We start from the raw sequence: 13,985 nt of genomic DNA, 5'->3' as shown, positions 1-13,985 counted from the left end.
AACTGAATTTCTTTCCAAAATACCATACTGCCGGCCCGGCCCATTTCTGCCTTGTTAAGGCACATCTAAAAAAACAATTACTGTTATATACTTGAGCATTTTTATAATCATGAGGCAGAATATACCCATATGTTTTCAAATATCTGAAAGTTTTAGGTTCAATCTTTTCTTCTAAGGTGGGATAGCTTTTTTGTTTTCATAAAACTGATTAACAAAAAAGACTGTTACACACAGGCACCCAGTAGCTCATCTGTAATTAAGTGTATTTTCTGGGAAACACCAGACTGACGAGGGTGCCTGGTGGCACTGAGGCTGTGGCAGGAAAGAGCATTGTCAGTGCAGGTAATTTTCACCCCGAACACGGTATGTTTGTTTTTAAATTTTAAAATCTTTGTTCAATAGTTGCCAAGACTTCCACCTCTGCTACGAATGTGCATGTGTACAAGTTCTGTGGCTTTGAAGCAGCACAGGACTATATGCTGCAAATGGCTCTCCAATCCAGGTTTAGGAAAACTCTAGATGCCTGCAGTTCTATGATTCAGAGCCTCAACCAACATGAGCCCCTGCAGATGTCTCCTACTTTGGGGTGGGTGACAGTGTTCCTGGCAGAGTCTTGTGGGTTAGACAGGACTCCTGCGTACACAAGCGTGGAGTGGGAAATAGCCCAACTGTAGTAGTCACAGCTCTGTCCTCCTGGACAAGAGAAGGCGCAAACATCACATTTCTTTCTTCCACAGAAAATCAGTTGGTGAGGTTTATTACTTCATTTTATGAAAATCTAGAAATTCAATGCAAAATGGGTCTCAAACTCCCAGAAATCAGGAAGTACAATTTTCTAAATTGAGTGTAAAATATGCCTCATATACTACTCATGGCAGGATTTCCTTATGGCAAGCAAATTCACTGAGGATCTGCAGTGTATCACATGCAATGTGGAAACCACACATGTAACTTACCTTTTAATATTAATTGCAATACTATAGTAAATCTGATTTCAGAGAAGGCAAAGTGTGATCAATTTGTAGACCTTTTATATAGTCTATGACTGTCTACATGCAACCCAGCCTATAAGACTCTGTTTCTAAAATTAAGGAGAAATTTGAGAAGAAAACCTTTTCACAGTGGATTTTCCCTTTTCCTTTGGCCATAGGTTTGGGGTAAGCTGTTTTTCTATTGTCCTGTCATTCGTTCCAAACCTCACTGTGATGAGGAAATTAACACGAGTTGGATTTAAGATGCTAAGAGAGACTTCCTCCTTGGGATCAGCCTGAAAACATTTCCCACTTTGAAGCTAATACCCACACACTACTGCTGCAGTGAGAGAAGTAGGCATTTGCAGAGAGCAAAAATTTCTATGGAACATGAGATAAGGGGTAAGATATACAGAAAAGACAGAGCTTTTCTCCCATTACTCTCAGGGGGAAAAGGTCAGTAACAATAAATACCTGTAAAGAGTAAAGAACCAGTTTAAGATTAATGTGCTAACTGGTCCTGGTCTCAGTGTATACAGAGAACATCCCCTCCACCTCAACTTCTCATTCTCAGTATTTGACTTGTAGAAAACAGGTCTCAGTAGCTCTACACCTATTTTCTAGAGAGCTCAAAGGCTGAAGAAATAGACATCGTTTAGATTCAGGTATCCTACAACTAACATCAGTCTTTCGCAAAATAGGAGGTTCTCTCTGAATTCTGGAAACAACAGAATTAGATTCCTGAGCAGGCAGTAGCAACTTCTGGACAGACAGCTGGAGGGGATGCTTCCAAATTTTGCCAAAGACTAGGAGTATCTGCATCTGGAAGAAGAAAAAAAAAAAAGGTTGGGGTTGGGGCAGTGCTCTTGGGCTCTGAGTGGAGAATGCCTGTATGAATGTATGTATGTGGGTAGGTGAGATAATGGTTAGCGACTGATTGTATCTTCAGACTGTAACCTATACAGGTGGGATTGATTACTAAGAACACTTGGAGGGGGGCAGGGGAGGAGTATTTCTGGCAGGTTGGGCAATCTTGAGGTGTCTTCTGCATGGCTTTGGAATTTCAAAGGCCAGCAACCTGCCCACCTTCAGAGGCCACCCTTTTCTATGGGAGAAGAGAATCTCCCAAGGAGGAAGCCAACTGTTCAAGTAGGTGAACAATCCTCATCCCCTGTAGGCCTGAAGAGAAATTCAGGAGGGTGGCACTTGCCTGCTTTCTGAACACATCACCCACCAACTTACCCAGGGCGCTTGCTTCAGTGAGGGCAGGCAAATAGCAGGTAAGGGAAAGGAGATACAACCTTAAAACAGAAATAAACAAGTAAGTATTAGTCTAGCCTCTCCTCCTTACCCTGATCCTTCCCTCCCTGCCTCTGAGAATCAGTCACCAGAGTCCTCTAGAAGACTCTGAGTTTCTGCTCTTAAACGGCTCCTATTCCAAGGAGGAACAAGGTCTGTTTTCTGATGTGGGGCCCCAGATGCTCTGTTATTGCAACTTAACTTTGTCATTGCTTCTTTTCAAAGATTATTTGGAATGAATTGTTTCTTTTGTTTACTATCCAACAAACGACCTCTGCTAATCTTATATTTTATCTCTCTAACATATGGAAAAGCTATTTATTCTAGCCAATCACAATAAAGTGAAGAAAACCCCATTTTATGGAAAAGTATATATCACTAGTCTGTTGATCATTAAAGATATGATTACCAGTGAAAACCCTCCGAAGGTGGCACATTTATGCTTCCAGGAACAGATGGGGACACGCATTTTCCTTGCAAATACTTTTGAAATTGCTCTACTGGTAGCAGTATAAAAATGATATACAGATGCCAGGGCCGGCATGGCCAGGATGAGTGCGCCAGATTTACACAGTAAAGCCTTCACACGCGGGCTGTCAGTTTTGATCGATCTCTACTATACCTCAGGAACTTGTTGACTAGGTAGGGAAACAGTGCAAATAATTCACTGCAGCAAGTCAGATAATTCACACAACCAATCGGTCTGCTTCACTTTCTGGCTGTGACATATGAGCCTTCTCTACAAAGATGCATCATTTTCCAGCTTGAGCAATATTCAATGTCAGGGAAGAAAAGGTATTAAAGCCACACAAAAGGTGGAAGACTATCGCAGGACCAGAGTTGTTTTAGTAATGGAGGCCAGATCCTGGTCTACTCTAAGTCCTACCAGAGCATTCAGGCCCAATTGTCATTATCATATTGATTAAAAAAAAAAAGTTCATCATAGTGCAATTTTAGGTTTAACGCCAACAGATCGGGAAAGAGCAAAGAATTATCCCACAAAAGCACAACATTCTTACCGCAGGGACGTTTCCCTGTTCCAGTTCATTGATGGAGTTGATTAAGTTTAAATGAAGCAGACACTGGATAAAAGTAAGGGTATTGACCACTGGGCACTGCGATCCCTGCTTGAAAGGACCTGATACATGCAGAAAAGCAAGATTTGCTAAATGCTCTAATCTTCAATCAAATCTTACATCAATACAGACAAAGTTTGGTAATGAGAGATTCAATGAAGCATGTGGGAGAAAGAATTAATCCTCTTGGTCTAAACTGGCTTCAACTTTGAAGCTTGCTCCGAAGGAAAGATAGTTATCTAAATGCTAAATAAGAAACTTATTGTACTTTTCATGGCATGCTAATCTTTTGTCTATTTCATCTCTATTATGTGTATGCGTCTAGATTGCAGTTGTCATGGTGATTATATCAAGCTATGCTCAGGGGACGGTGGTGAGAAGCCAAGCAGGGATGTGGAGAAGACCCCCACGAAGTTCACATTTGGAAGAATGGAGCGGGAAGGAGGAGGCGGGCACCTAAGGCCTCCCTGGCTCCTCCCCGTTCCTGTCAGGCCCTGGCCCGTCCGTCAAAGGGCAAGGAGTCTGGGGCTTCCTGCGCCAATTCAGGCAAGGTCCCCTCAGCCAGGCGAGCAGCATTTGGTGACAGTGGTGGTGGGGAAGGGGTCAGGCATCCTTCCTACCCCAAACTCCTTTCTCCGCAGAGGTTCTCAGCTTTTAGTCCAGAGGCTCCCCGCCCCACCTCCCCTTTGTCCGGTCACATGCAGAGGCTGACTACAGAGGGAACCGAGAGTGGGACGGCTGCGGACACTCTCTGGCCCTCCCTGCAGGCTGTGCCTCAGGGCGGGAAGTTGAGTCAGACTCTAAGTGCAAGAGAGGAAAGAAAACCAGATCCAGAGAAGCAGTCCACGGAAGCCCTGGCGGGGGTGAAAGCTAGAGGGTCACGCAGGGCTCTGGCGACCAAAGGTGACCCTGGGCCCTTTATGTGTTTTACAAAAGTTGCCAAATTAAGATGGGATTATAACTGCTCGAGTCCTTGTCAGGGTTGAAAGGTTGGGAGCCTCAAATATGCCCCAGCAGTGTTGATGAAAAGCTTAAAAAGTAATAAACGGGAGAAAAGAGCGAGGAAAGTAACATGTATAACTCTTATTAAAGAGAAGAGCCACAGAGAGGTTGTGAACTTGAATCACTGTTTGAACTTTAATTTGTTCATTAACAGGATTTGCCCCTCACTGCGAATGTTATTACTTCCTTTGCCGCTCAGCAACAACTCCAGGCATAATGAAAGAGTCTGGCAAAAAGTTAAATGCCTGGTAATTAATTCATTTAATTGAAAAAAGAGGGAAGAGGGAGAAAGAGAGGTCCCACTGTAGGAGCAGAAGACAGAGGGGTTGGAGGAGGGGGCAAGGCTGAAATTTGCATGGAGGCCCTCTCCAAGGTCCAATGCCTGCCACTCATGCAGGAGGGGAGACTGGGTCTCTTGTGAGGCTCTTTTCAGCAAAATTAATGCCAGGAGCACCCTGAAGACCCCCTGCCCAAGGCCACCTGCCCCTGATCTGAAGCCCCCTAGCCAGGGTTTCAGCCAGGAGCTTCTTTGGATGGTCTATTTAGGGTAAAACGGACACCAGAAATCCAAAATTATACTCAAAAACTCTTTCATTAAAAAGTAGGAAGACGTCTTTTGCTTTCTCCCCTTCCTTCTCTTGGAACAGGTTTCTCACATAGCCTTCTGTTTCCAGGATGGAGTAAAAAGGAGTGTCGAAGAGTCAGATATAATCTGCATGCTGGCATCTCAATAACCTTACAGCATCATGCTTTCTTTCTACACCCCCCCCCCCCCGACCCCGTTTCACAGCAGATTTCAGTAAACTCAGGGGATGAGAAATGAAATACACTCCATCCCTCCGCTCAGAACATCAGGACAGCCTGCTCTGCCTCTAACCCCACAAGGCCTGCCTTCCCACCCACCACTGCACACAGGCCCCTTACACGTGCACCCTCCTTCTGAAGGCAGCAGTGCATAATCACAGTTAACTACTGTGACACCCCAGATACCCCAGAGTCATAAGCAACAGGTTGCCCTTATAGCCAAATGAGAGAACAGCAAAATTCCAGAAACCAGCAGAGGTCAGTCATCCTTTCCTACATGTTTAAGGTCTACCACTGAACAGTTTCAATTTCCTCACATTTTAAAAATGGGTTCCATATAATCAGTGTGACTTTCTTTAGAAATACAATTATCCACTATATATTCTCCCATTACAGAACTATTAGGGACAGAAAAGAGTGGTGAGAGAGACAACATAAATGAATTCACTAGTATCCAAAACCATTTCCTAGGTTTGTGTTTTTAATTAAATCACTTCTAAACCCGAGGGAGAAGACAGTATTTTCTCATCCAAGTCACACTGTCACCAAATAAAGTCATCAAATTACTACTTTGCTGCAGGCTCCTCCCCATTTGACCCAATGCTACTTGGTACTCAACCCTAACCTCAAACACCAAACAATTATAAATGATCTACACTGTGTTTTTCTGAAAACCAGTGATAGGCACACACTTATGTGCATTAACAGGAAAAGGAAAGTTTCTTTAAAAAGGACTATTTCATAAGCTGAAGCAAGTTCTAGCATTTATTTAGCATTAAAGTTACTTCCCACCTTCTACAGTCTCTGCATATTGAGTGAGTTCTATTTTCCAAAGCTGTGGACCTATACTGATTTTATTCTGGAAAACTACTGAATTCTAATCTCCTTTTACAAAAGAAACTTTAAAGAGACCACATCAACCTGGTCTAATAACCTTTGTTATTGTTCAGTCACTAAGTCATGTCTGACTCTTTCGTGACCCTATGGACTGTAGCCTGCCAGGCTCCTCTTGTCCATGGGATTTCCCAGGCAGGAATACTGGAGTGGGAAGCCATTTCCTTCTCCAGGGGATCTTTCCCACCCAGAGATTGAACCTGAGTCTCCTACATTGGCAGAAGAATTCTTTACCACTGAGCCACCAGGAAAGCCACTAATAACCTTACCACTATCCTAATCTAGACACTTCCTAGTTTACAGATGCGTGAATTCCTTCCTCCAAAACAGCCTTCAGAGTGCCTTGAGATTAATTTCTCCTAAACCCCCACTGCACTCAAAAGCCTCAAGAGCGCTGACAGTATATAATAACCCCACCCAGCTCCTTAAATCGGCCTTTAAGCCTCCTCTCTACTCTGCCCATAGGCACTAACTGGCCTTTTCTGACTTGTTTTCCACTACTAGCTTACACCAGCAAGACAGCTCTTCAGGAAGACAGATCCCCTGTTGTCCCCTGAAAACACCACATGAATTATCTTCATTTTATTGAATACTTGTGAGATGGCAAGCACATGTTAGGCCTTACAAACATTCTCTCATTTCCCTTCAATTTAATGAGATATGATTATACCCATTTTAGGACTGGAGAAACTGAGAGTAAAGAAATTAAGGTACTTATCCAACTAAGATCTCAGCAGAGACAGGATTCTTACACTTCTCTGTCTGGCTTAAAAACTGGTTTACTTTCCATTTGACATACTCTCACCCCTGCAGTACTGTGTGTTCTCCTTGCCCTCTGGGACGCCTTCTCAACTCCAGTATACATATCTGAATCCCAGCCTACAAATCCCAGAGAGAAATTTCCACCTCTGTCTTGAAATCTTTCACCATCATCCTAGTCCTTGGCAGCCTGCTGAACCCTTCAATATCTGCAGCTTTTACTTGGCACTCCTATTCTCTGCCCTGTACTGGTACATCAGTTTTCATTTACACAGTCCCTTCCAACCATACTGTAAGCTCCCTGAAGAGGGGAATTTGCCTAATATTTCTTTATCTTCCTCACTCTCCAGAGCCTAATGATACAGCTTCCATTTGTGGAACACCTTCATGCACAGTAATCCTAAAAAGCAGACACTGTTATTATTGTCCTTTTGCACATAAACTGGTGCTCAGGGTTCAGAGAGATTAAGAAACTTGCCCAAGCCACTCAGCAAGAAGTGGCAGATCTGAGGTTCAAACACAGCCATCTGAATCAAACCTTCTTCTTCCTTAACCAGTACAATGTAGTGGCTCAGACACATTTTGTCTCACACAACATGAATTAGTGAAGTGTCGATGTGTGGAGGATACTCAGTAAACCTCTAGAAAATACCCTCTAACCACGTCTTAAGGTAAGGGCACGGTTTTCCTCTTTAGTACGGTAGACTCTGAAATTCAACAGAAGAAAGAATGAGTGTATCCATCTCAAGCCACCCCTTCTATTCATTCACCCCTCCTCTCTAGGAGCCATCCCCCTCCGCTCCCCGCCACTGGGTGTATCTGTATTGGTGTTTCGCTGAGATGTGTGTGTGTGCTCAGTCACGTCCGACTCTTTGCAGCCCCATGAGGCAGACTACCCTGTCCCAAGCAAGCTTCTACCTTTTAAAGACACAGGAGAAAATCAAGGAGAGAACTTTTCTAATGGCCTGCTGCTGTGGGAAGAATCACAATTGCAAAAAATATTCACAGCTGACCAATACGTGGCACTTCATCTAGTCTCTTGCCTGCTTTCTTCTAAGACATGTAGGTGGCAACAGGGATTCATAAATTCTCTAAGAAAAGAACTTCTGAGAGTACAAGAATCAAGAGCTGGACGCTTGGCTACTTTTCCCCTCATGGAGACTGTGGCTTCACTGCCAGTGCTGAAGATCTGGACTTGATAGCACCAAGCAAGCTAACAGGTTTCTTTATTTCCAACAGGTCCAACAAAACAAACAAACAAAAAAGAAAACCTCTTACGAAGGCAACAGGTACTTCCTATAAATTTGAGAAAAGGGGGAATAATGACTATGATTCACTGTTCTCTAGTATTCATGTGAAAACTAGTCTGTTCTCCTAAATTCCCAAAGATAGGTTTCTATCTTCACTTACATTTTGGTTTTAAATATCTGGACAGCTCAACAACCCTTACCTTGACCTACAAAACCCATGTTGTAGCACACAAAAGCTTGTACATGCACAGCATTTAATAACCCCAGTTCTTCCATTTATTTCATCTCAGATAAGGCTCAAAACCACCCTTGAAATAAATGTACTATATACATTTTGCCTATGAGAAAATGAAAATTTGCCTCAAGTAACACAACTGGTACATGGTAAACCTAGTTCCTACTACTAGTCCAGGGTACTTTCTACCATACGGTATTTCCCAATTCTCAGGGCGATTTCCTGTCGTTTCTATATTCTTGGTCCACGTGAATTCTACAAACCTAAAACCAGTAACTTCTCTATCTGAAAGAGATGGGCCTCAAGCTATACTAACCAGACTTTTTAAAAAATGGCCATACGAAGAGTCCTCCACTCCAATCCTGAAACTATAAACACTATACACAAAATTTAACATTTAGATTCAAACTAAGAAATATCTGGATAGGTCTTTAAATCTATAGAATATTTTGAGTATTTTCTGGGTACCTGATACTTCTTGGTACTTGTAACATAAAATTTAGGCATTGTTTTGTCTACTAGTAGACAGTCTTTTCCCCAGAAAAAATCCAGAACTGGATCTCTCCACCTTGTTTACTGACCTTTTAGTTGGGTATCTCTCTGATATCCAGAGCCCAGCAGGTCCCCTTCCCTAATTTCTAAGCAATAACCAAACTCATCAAAGCAGACAAAACTCAAAGTTCCAGATCTTATAAATGGCTGAAATAAGGATATTCTTTTTGTCTCAGCTCAAGCTTGGTTAATCCCCATATCCAATCAAACTCTGGGGTGAAAAAGAGGAACATACTTGACGACTTGGCACTGTTGCCCTATTTCTTTGTCTGCTGGTTGACCTTCTCTCTGTAAGTTCCATCAGCATTCGCAACATTCAGTTTAAGCAAAAGGACTCTTTCATCTTTGTCCTCTGGTCTTGCTCTCTCCTGATCATTACAGTCTGGATCCCTGCTAATCACTAATGATCCTGTGGCCTTCTATATAATACTAAAGATATTAGATCTGAATCCTTAGAAAAATTCCTACTCACCTAATTACACTCTTTCTGCTTTTCTCGGTTCTCCATACAGTCTCAGCTGGTGTTGAATTTGAATTATTTCCTCAGATTTTAAATTATTTGCCAGTGGTTTTTGGAAAGGACATCTCTTAAGTGAATTCAATTATGATTCAAAAGTCCCATGACCCACCTCTTCCCATCTCCACCTCTCTTTTCCTTGAGTGTCTTTCTACCCCATCTCCCATATTCTGGTCGTGACTATCATAAGAATTTAAATTCAGAGTAAGGAGTTTCATGACTCTGTATTTTGCACAGCACATAGCATATTTTTAGCACACAGTGGTTCCACTATATGTGTGTGTGTGTGTGTGTGTGTGTGTATACATACTTTGGGTCTCTATTCACAACCATCTACTTAAAGAAGACAAATGTTTCGACCTATAAGTTAGACTTCACCTACAGTTGAAGAATCACTGAGGTTTTTCTTTTTTTTTTTATTGTGGTAAATGTCTTGCTCACTAAATAGAATACAGGTTAAGTTGATTTCTTAACTGAGTGTGATTCCTATATTTCTAGGAATGTGGGCCACCAAATTTAGAGAAGTATATGTATGTGTGTAATGCTAAGTTGCTTCAGTTGTATCTGACTCTGTGCAACTCTATGGACTGTAGCCTGCCAGGTTCCTCTATCTATGGGATCCTCCAGGCAAGAATACTGAAGTGGGTTGCCATTTCCTACTCCAGGGGATTTTCCCAACCCAGGGATCAAACCCACGTCTTTTACATCTGCACTGGCAGGCAGATTCTTTACCACTAGCGCCACCTGGGAAGCCCAGAGAAGTATATAGGGTAATTCTGATTTTAGCCCATCTTGGATTTTTCCTACCGAATCCCATATTCCAGAATTTAACAGCTTCTATAATCATAGCAGCAAAATTGAGCTCTTATAAAATCTAGATCAAATTCTTAACAATAAAGCTTTCTGAAATAAGGTGTCTCTATACTGTATTCCAATGGACTTCCCTGTAGCTCAGATGGTCAAGAATCTGCCTGCAATGCAGGAGAGCTGGGTTCAATTCCTGGGTTGGGAAGAGCCTCTGGAGAAGGGAATGGCAAACCACTCCAGTATTCTTGTCTGGAGGATCCCATGGACAGAGAAACCCGGCAGGCTACAGTCTGTGGGATTGCAAAGTCAGACACGACTGAGCGCCTAACGTTACTACTACTTATACTGCATTCCATTGTACTAGACATGTACATGGTTGGTAGATTAATAATTTGTTGATAATCAAAGAGATGCTGTAAGCTCCAAATGTACAGTTTTCTCAGAGCTTTCCCTTGGCAGCTACTTTTATTCCAGTGGTGCTACCAATGTTCAAACTACATTTATATAAGACTTTAGAACTAGTTTAAAAACTACTCAAAAAAAGACATCTAATAGTCTTTCCAATTGTTTTGACCTCCAATTATATTCACTGACTTGATCACCCAACTCTTCAGGGCACAGTAAGGCTTTAAAAGACGATGACTTCCCACTTCCGAAACTTTTAATAAGATGTGCTGTGGATTCTGAAGAGTGCCCAAATGAAGAGCTTCAGAATCAAGTGTCAACAGTGGCAACAATGGAAACAGAGTGCTTCGCTCACATAGCATGAGCCAGTTCAGCATATCATCATAAAAATTAAGTCTTTTTAAGGAAAGTTACATATTCTAAAATTATTAAAAGAACATCATAAACCCATTCAATCATGCAGGTCCTTTAAACTTTGTTTTGAAAATCTTAAGGAGAAAAAAAAATATGGCATTATGAATAGAGCTCAGACTGGAGAAAACTTTCTGATTTCTAATTTTTCTTCTTTTAATTTACTACTTGAGAGTAGTCAATACAATTTTTCATATGAATGAAAGGGCATAGGTTTTTAACTCTTTTATAATAATATTCCTTGAGCCTGAAGAAGATATACATATTTTCCACATTTCAGTTACATTTCAACAGTTATGCATTATATGCCTATAGGGATCATGTTCAATGGCAAAGTGAAGTTAACAGGTTATAGGCATAATGAATAGTTACTGAATTAATGAACTGAGGAAAAGAAAACCATATCTTTGGTGAACACAGGCAGAGTTCATGATAAAACTAACTCCCATGGGATTTGGTCCACGTAAATAAAGTTGCTGACTATTACATAATATCAAGCCTAAAGCTTCTGCTTAGAGTTGGATTTAGATTCTGCTTTAGATTTCAGAATTCATTCATTAGGACCCAAGCCATACTTTTGAAGTAATAATTAAGACTGGGTTTTATAGAAAATTTACCTGACTTCCACACCTGAGATAAATGGATCATTTCACACAGCACTTGTGCTAAAAGCATAAGGTTTCTCATTTAAGCTAGCAGACATTTTATCTTTCACAACAGAGATGTAAACATAACCAGTTTCTTCCCTTTTCTATTATTCCAGTTTTAGAAGATGCTTGGTCTCATAAATACAGCTCTATTACTGGCTTATAAGGACTATTTATTGAGTAGGACACACATCTCTGTTCCTTGGTTTATGTGATATAACAGGACTAAGACAAAACCCTCCTCCTTCCTGTAGGGGCTTTTGTGAGTACATTGATAAATACCTACAAAATGATAAATGCTACTTTCAGCATTTTGAGAGATGTCAACCAAACACAAAATATTTTTGGTGTGTGAATTAAAATGCCTCTTACTGATGGTCTCAGATGTTTCCTTGTAAGATAAGCGTGTCAAGAACTGACATATATTATCCGTCCTCCAAACTGACATCACACTTCATAATAGCTTGGTATGATGACTGCTGTCAAAATCGCCTGCATGGAACCATCCGTGCCCTAGATTGACAAAATTTATTAGCGTGACAGAAGACTAAAAAACGAAGAGACTTTGAGCTCACGAATTGGGGGGGGGGGGGGTAGAAGGTGGAGTCTGCTACATGTGAGCAAAGGGCCTCAATCTTTCTAAGGATTAACTTAATTTAGGAAGAAAATGAAAGTTGCCCGGAGGTCTCGTGGGCGGGGGAGGGGAAGGCCAGATTGGGAAGTGCTTGCCACAGGAATAGGAAAATACTTTTTTCAAAGCCGAATTCTAGGTAGGAATAGGATTTCCCTTCTTCACGACCACCACGCGACCGCACACTCTTTGCGAGAAACGAAATGGAAACGAGGGCGCGGCGGCCTGCGGGGCGGGCTGGAGAAGCTGATCCGACGGAGCGGGGTCCTGGGCCGGTCGGCTCGGCGTGGCCTCCGCGTCCGCGGCAGAGTTTTCAAGCTGCGCTCTCGCCGCCTTCCACGGCGCGTGACCCGCCGCCCTCGCGACCTCGGCAGCACCTCCCGGCGCCGACCCGCCAGTCCCCTCCTCGCCCTCTTCTGCAGGTGCCGGTGGGCGAGGCGCCCTCCGCGGCCGAGACGCTCCGCACGCGCCCTTCCCGTGAGAATCAGAGCTACCGAAGCCGTGGGCCCCAACCACACACAAAGCCCCCGACGGCGCCGCGGCGCCTCTCCGCCTCGCTACTCCGGTTCCGTGAGCCCAGAGAGCGGCGGTCCACGTTACCGCGTCCGCTCCCGCGGGGAACCCCGCCGACAGGAAGCCTCCAGCGGGAGGTGAGATGTCGCTCACGCGAGCACCCCGGCCCCTCTGCCCGACGGACACTCTCACTTCAGATGAACGGGCGCTACCGCCTGCGGGAGGAGGGGAGTGCGTGGGGAATACTCACATTGGGCCTGGCCCGGCCGCGCCGCGTAGGGACCTCACCGGGAAAGACGCGCGGGCTCGCGCCGGGGTGCCGAGAGCCAGCAGGTAGCATCCGCGCCGCCGCCTCGGAAGGGAGGCCTCTACCGTCCGGCCGCGGACCTGCAGCCGCCGCGTGCGCGCCGCCGTCGGCCCCGCCCATCGCCCCGCCCCCGCCCCGTCCCGCCGGGCCCGCCCGTCGGGCCCTTTGGCCCCGCCCAGTCCTGCTCCCCGCATCCCACCCCGCCACCCCTTTCCTGGGCCGGTTCCCTCCCCTCCTCTCTGCCCGCCGGGAGCAATCGGCTCTCTGACTAACGCGAGGCGACGTGGAAATCCTTCCACCAAAATGAGCTGTGATATCCTTTTGATGGCTATAATTTATTCCAAATCGTCCCTGGACTGAAACGATCAATTAGCAGCCCGAAACGCACTGTGAAGTAAATTGTCACACTCTCTATTACAGGATGGTTATCGTATATTTATAAGGTGTGTTTTCTGCAATCAGAACCAACAAGGTGTTGAGCGATCAGTCATAAACGTGCTTCTTCAAAAAGAGCGGGAAAGAAGCCCCAACATTGAGGGATGGAGGAGGATTCGTCCTTTAGAAAATTACGTCTCCCACCCTCCTACAAGGGTGATGTTTCCTCCAGGGATCTGGAAAGTGCAGTGAGGGCGAGAGCTCAGCGCCAGTTCTGGCTGCTCCTGTGACTGGGGAGCAGCGTCCCTGTGAGCAACAGGGAGACTCGAAGCCCCAAGAGGGGATAGTTTCTTATTGTGAGATACAGCTCAAGCATGAGGATCGCACACTCCGTTTTCCCGTTTTCAGCACCATCCTGGAAAATAATGTCTTACTCTTTCCTTCTAAATTTCTAGCAAAATGTTCTCATTCTATACTTGTCTCTTCCTCAAATCTCAGGGTGTTGCCCTCCTCTCTGTTATTTAAGTGTT

At 43.9% G+C, this 13,985-nt stretch overlaps 1 long non-coding RNA gene across 2 annotated transcripts in view; it reads right to left on the bottom strand.

The window, feature by feature from the left end:
* The window catches only part of LOC139035191 (uncharacterized), a 20,351-nt gene extending 7,196 nt beyond the window's left edge, over positions 1-13,155 (bottom strand). Inside the window, exons 1-4 of one of the 2 annotated variants that reach the window (XR_011487795.1) lie at positions 13,024-13,155; positions 12,002-12,142; positions 2,214-2,272; positions 1,446-1,793 (exon numbers count right to left, since the gene is read on the bottom strand). This is a non-coding gene — a long non-coding RNA (uncharacterized lncRNA). The remainder of the gene's footprint in view (positions 1-1,445; positions 1,794-2,213; positions 2,273-12,001; positions 12,143-13,023) is intronic. The other variant, XR_011487794.1, reaches the window with a different exon arrangement.
* Positions 13,156-13,985: the final 830 nt, after the last annotated feature.

This window comes from Odocoileus virginianus, chromosome 5 (assembly GCF_023699985.2).
Source record: "Odocoileus virginianus isolate 20LAN1187 ecotype Illinois chromosome 5, Ovbor_1.2, whole genome shotgun sequence".
Lineage (NCBI taxonomy): Eukaryota > Metazoa > Chordata > Mammalia > Artiodactyla > Cervidae > Odocoileus > Odocoileus virginianus.
The sequence above is the reverse complement of the archived record's forward strand: the minus strand, read 5'-3'. Positions and strand labels throughout refer to the sequence as shown.